Below are 6000 nucleotides of genomic sequence, written 5' to 3'. Positions count from 1 at the left end.
ATGCGAAACTGTGTTTGTTTTTCAGCCGGTAAACAGCCTAGCTGTCCGGTATTAGTTTAGAGTTCCTGTTTTTGTTTTAGTTAGTGCTCGGGAAGAGCCAGGTGTTTATTTTGTTTATTTTCATTTTGTTTGTATTATTAAAAGTGCGTGTAAGCTCTGAACCTCCAATTTCTGTGTCTGGGCTAATTTTTAAAGGGGCAAGAACCGTGAGTGTGGTGCCAGCCGGTTTACAATATATATATATATATATATATATATATATATATATATATATATATATATATATTGTAAACTGCCACCCTAGCTTCACCTCTAGTCGACGTAGTTTCCCCGGAAATTATGATGCTGCTGACTCGTATACTTTGGTGAGTGTTTTTTTTTTTATTTACAATATTTACAATACACATGCGTTTGCTCAATGCTCAGCCCTGTACAGGCTCCTAACTATCTCACTTTTTATTCCCTCTCTAGGCTAGGCAGTCGAGGGGTTCTCCTTTGTTGGAGAACCTAGCAAGTGGTTCACAGTCTCCCCCTCTGGACGACTGAGGTATGGCAGGTAAGCAGGTCGGTGCTCCCCCTCCAGGACAACGGTAGTACAGGTAGGTCAGGTAAGGGACACCTCCTCCAGGAAATAACAGTTGCACAGGTAAGTGGGAATTGTCTCCCTCTCCAGAAATTCAACGGTAGTACAGGTAGGTCAGGTAAGTGACCCCTCCTCCAGGAAACAACGGTTGCACAGGTAAGTTGTAGTTAAGCCTCCTTCTCCAGGAAACAGTGGAGACCCAGGTAAGTTGGGGTATTGTCTCCCTATCCAGGAAGACAATGGTAGCACAGGTAAGTTTTGGTTAAGCCTCCCACTCCAGGAAACAGTGGAAGCACCGGTAAGTTGGGGTATTGTCTCCCTCTCCAGGAAGACAATGGTAGCGCAGGTAAGTGGTAGTTAAGCCTCCCACTCCAGGAAACAGTGGAAGCACCGGTAAGTTGGGTTATTGTCTCCCTCTCCAGGAAGACAATGGTAGCACAGGTAAATTGTGGTTAAGCCTCCCACTCCAGGAAACAGTAGAGGCCCAGGTAAGTGGTAAACTGTCTCCCTCTCCAGGAAACAGATACTGCAGCTGGTTTGGTCGACAGACTCCCGCTAGTGAACAGCTTATGAAATCCTGGGTGGGGGATGGGCGAAATAGACTGCAACAAACAACCTCCAGTTCACCTTGGTAGTGTGGCTTAACAGCGCTAGTACTGCCACTACAAACACACTCAGCACAGTCTTTGAATTCAGTCCTCCTTGAACCTGTATGTTTTTGGTTATGTGTGCAATAAACAATTCTTTTCTTTCTCATTTTTTACTTTTTCCGCCAGTCGTTTCGGCAAACCTTTACACAATAGTCCACCCACAGTGATTATACTCACTCACTGTCACAACTAAACACAGCGCAACATTTGCAAAAATAAACTGTCTTAACATTCAAAACTACTATACCTTTTATTTTATTATTCGGGTTGCACGGAGACTTGCTGGAAAAACCAGCAGGACGCTGATTTTCTTTGTTTGGATCCACAGAACAACCAGGAACTGTCTCCCCACGGCAACACCCCTGGTTGCTCTGTCTTCCTGCTTTTAAACTACCCCGCCCCGCCCTCTCTAATCGCGGCGCTGGTGCTTCTGGGACCTGTAGTTTTTCCCGTCGGCCATTCCTTAAAGGGCCCTCACCCTTTCTCTCACAATATATATATATATATATATATATATATATATATATATATATATATATATATATATATATATATATATATATTAGGGGTGGTACATAGAGCCATTATCTGTATCTGTATCTGTATTTGTGCCCATGCAATTAGTATTCATATTTGTATTCATTTATGAATTTGACTACTTTACTTTTCCCTATAGCCCTCTCGAATCGAATGAACTGAAGCCTGACTCTGTGCCCTGCCAGTGTCCGCAGAGGGAGGCGTGGTTGAAATGAGAGACCAATTCTCATTGATTTCAAACACTTCATTTGCAACAAGTACTACCTAATATTCGTAAAAATGAAAGACACTATTCGGCCATTACTAATATTGGGAAGAAGACCATTATTCGTGCATATCCTAATACGAATTCGTATTCGGGAACACCACATTAAATATATATATATATATATATAAATAATGTCTCCTGTGCGTCTATGAAGAAGCTGTTTCTATCACCTTGTCTGTCTAATTATAGTATATTAACATATTCTTGCTGTATTCCCAAAAGTAAATTTCAAAACACTGTTTTTGGATCTCTTTTTACTAACATATTCTTGATCAAATAATCTATTGCTGTAGGTTTGTTAACTCAGGGGAGATTTGTCTTTTACAGCTTGATTTCCAAAGAAAAAAATATGAGTCACAAACCAATTTGTAATTACAAAGATTCCTAGGCTGCAGGTATTGTTAATCACTGAATCTGGTGCTTTTGAAGGGTGGCATTTGGTGTATTTGTCTAAATGATTTGTAGACAAACGAAGGGGCTGATTTTCAAAGATTTTTTTACTCCAAAGTATAAATTACTCCAAGTTACAAAATGAGAGACAAGCAACCTAATTTGTAATCTTAACGGGTATTTTTCTCTTTTTCAAAAAATGAGTAATTTACTCTTTACCGAAAAATGTTTTGAAAATCTTCCCCAAAGTGTTGACTTACCCAGCTGTGTTTAAATGAGTTCTAAGTTTAGTGAAGAACGTGGCAAACCAAGGGGTGTGCCGAGTAATGAATATAAACGTGCATGCGTAATGACTATGATGATTCATAAATGGACGTGTATTACACAATTAAAAAGCTTATTAAATTCACATTATGAGCAAATGTTGGTCACAGCGAAAGGGTGCACAGAATGCTAATAACATATACAGAATTCCAGCAGGACCCTGCAGTGCCGTTTTGGTTGAATCCCTTTATCTTGCTAAAATGGCAGACAAACGCAAAGTATAACAGCTCTCAGTACGACTTATAGCTCCCCTGCTCTCCCCTAATGAGAAAATACAGATCCCTTTGAGACGACACAGCTCATACATGTAGGTACCTTTTACATGCCTTTAAGTACTATTCTGGTATGGAATTGTCCCAGGAGCCATATGACTGCCCTATCTGTGATACAAGAGGATGCCAGATAGATGCCCTTTAATGTTTAGCCAGTTTTTGCCTGCTTTTATTATTTGTATTTAAGTCATGGCCCATTTATGAAATTGAAAGCAATCAGGAATGAAAAGAAGTATGAATAAGATCCATGTGTTAATTATTAGGAAAGGGCTGTGCATAATCATATATATTGAAGAGGACCTTTCTCCCTTTTAAAGTAAGAGACAGAATGCACAATTGTGTCTTTAAGAAAGACTGGGTACATGGCTTATTTGTATTTTAGCCTCCTCCTTCCCTCTCACATGTGACAGAGAGAGAGAGAGAGAGAGAGAGAGAGAGAGAGAGAGAGAGAGGAGAGAGAGAGAGAGAGAGAGAGAGAGAGAGAGAGCAAGAGAGACAGAGAGAGAGAGAGGCTGAGTCAAATGCGATGCAGCAGAATGCTGTGACAGACCTGGCATTGATTTGAACAGAGGTTGCCAGATTGCAAGGCAAATAATAGTCACTTTGAACTCTAACCCAAGACAGGGAGAGCAAGAGGTGAGGGGCAGAAGGAAAAAGACTGTTTCACCTGTTGAAAAATTCAGATTTATTTGGGATTCCAGATTTTTTTTTTTCTTTTTCCTTTCCTCAGAGGGATTCTGTGTTTAAGAGTCGTGTCTTGCATCGTAAGTCACCCTGCTATCTACAGGTCAATCTGTGAGGCAGGAAATGGTGTGGCAACACTAGTAGGATGCTTATAGCAGTGCACCTTCCCAGTACAACCAGTTAAGCAAGCCCAGACTTCAAACTGCCTGGACGGAGATATCATCTGCACAGTGCTTTGCAAATTTGAGAGCTTCCATAACTTTTTCTAGCATTTTTAAAAGGGAAGCTCTATATCTGAAAGGCCTGACAAGGTTTTTGTTTTTGTTTTGTTTTATTGTCAGAAGAGTTGTTTGGGAAACTTGAATGAGCGAGGATTGTTTTTGTTTGTGACATTTCCATATACACGTCGCTATTGGAGAAGAAACAAATAACCTGTGGTTTTTTTTGAAAAGATAAAAGAGAAACTTATTTTCTTTTTACATTGTCTCTTTGCTAGAAGAATGCTGAGACACATGGCAGGTGTCAGTGCTGTTATTATTGAGATGTGATGGGGACTTGCCTTGGTAAGTGTTCTGAAGTTTTATCATTTTTTAAGGCTGAAATTACTGGGGAATTTCTTATCACTTGTGCTCTTGGGGTCTTTTGCTTTTACTTGACCGGCTGAGCTTCTTATGAAGGAACTTCATTTTATATTTCAACTGTTTTCTTTATCGTCTTGGAGGATATTCTGTGGCATGGTATTTTAATGTGCTAATGCTGATTATTTTTGGATCTGGAGACAGCAGATAAATACACGCCTTCAGTGCATTGAACTGAAAGTGAAATAGTAATAACACTGATTAAGTCATGTGCTGATTCTAGATGTGCTTTTAAAATCCTTCAGGGAATTGTATATGGAAGGAGCAAGCAGAATAGCTCATTGGTTGAGTTATTTTTGAGGCCGGTTCCATCTCAGTTCTGCTCTTAAGCTGGAACTATACCACTGCCTTGATGTTGTTTGAGGACCTGTCAGCATGTGTTGGCTACAGTTCATAAACAAATAGAAACAAGCTGAAAGCAGTTTATACAGTGCATGTGATCTATTTTATGGTTACTGAAATGTGATTGTTATGTCCTTACAGGATAGCAAGCTGAAGTAGATGGAAGGGCAGCTGGTGGATCTAATACCTTATGTATATGTTCGAATCCCAATATGAAATATGATCCATTGGCTTGGGGTTCAAGTGGATAATTAAAGTGGCCCAAACCCTATACCTGGCCTCAACCACAAGCCATTGGTGCCATATATTATTACCAAGTGCCTTGGGATCATTGGGGTGAAATCTAAGTGTATTATTATTATTATTATTATTATTATTATTATTATTATTATTATTATTATTGGCTTGGCATCCTTATTTGTATATTTATAAAAATGTGTATTCTATACACATGCATGACCTTAAAGTACGATGCTGTAGTTTTGGACTCCAGATGAAGATGTTACAGGAATGACTCATTTTCTTGAGGTAAGTTGACAAGCCATTGTTTTAGCTGTTGCTGGACAGACACTGTGTCTGTTTATAACACAGATAATTACATACTTGTGTTTGTTATGTTTGCGATTCATTAAATTCTCTTTTTTTCGGTTTTCTGATGACAGTGTGACATGATTACACATGTAAAAAAGGGTTTTGATTGCTTCATTATAAAGGTGATCCATCCACCATGGTGGCAGTCATATTTCCTCTATTATGACTAGTTTGAGAGCAACAGTAAAAAAAAAAAGAAAAAAAAAGCTTGCTATAAAAAAAGCAAAACAATTCAGCCTGTTGTATCTCCTAAATGTTTTTAAAATCCCGAAATTCATCAGTGTTTGTTACCGTATAAGGAATATATAAGGTTCACAAAAGTGAATACTGAACTCTCGCCCACTTGCCTTTCATGCTATTTGGTTGGTAATGTGTGTCTTGTTTCTGCTTTTCCTTGAACCATTTTTTAAAAAGCTCTGACGTGCCTCAATCAATATGCATTTCAAGTTTCCTATGGTCCTCTATAATTAAACTAGTCTCACATTCATCACCTTGGTAAATATTCATGTAAATGAGCATTACAGAATATCTAACTCCTACAGCTAAATATACATTGTAGTTTTGCCTTTCTAAATGTTACAGCTTTTCATCTCTCAGCCTGAGTACATCTCATTAACAGCAGCAATTAACTCAAGCAGCTTGCATAGGTGTTGAAGATAAGACTGATTTGAGCTTTTTAAAAATAAGGTTCAGGATGTTATACAAAAATAATAATAATAAT

The 6000-nt window shown here is 38.7% G+C and overlaps 1 protein-coding gene across 2 annotated transcripts in view; it reads left to right on the top strand.

Moving 5' to 3' along the window:
• Nucleotides 1-3523: 3523 nt before the first annotated feature.
• LOC117431948 (leucine-rich repeat-containing protein 4C-like) overlaps nucleotides 3524-6000 on the top strand; it is a 575203-nt gene continuing 572726 nt past the window's right edge. For both annotated transcript variants that reach the window (XM_034905148.2, XM_059002177.1), the window contains exon 1: nucleotides 3524-4271. The gene's annotated coding sequence lies outside the window, so the exon portion shown is untranslated. The remainder of the gene's footprint in view (nucleotides 4272-6000) is intronic.

This window comes from Acipenser ruthenus, chromosome 27 (genome assembly GCF_902713425.1).
Source record: "Acipenser ruthenus chromosome 27, fAciRut3.2 maternal haplotype, whole genome shotgun sequence".
Classification (NCBI taxonomy): domain Eukaryota; kingdom Metazoa; phylum Chordata; class Actinopteri; order Acipenseriformes; family Acipenseridae; genus Acipenser; species Acipenser ruthenus.
Note: the sequence above shows the minus strand (reverse complement) of the source record. Positions and strands in the feature narration are given on the sequence as shown.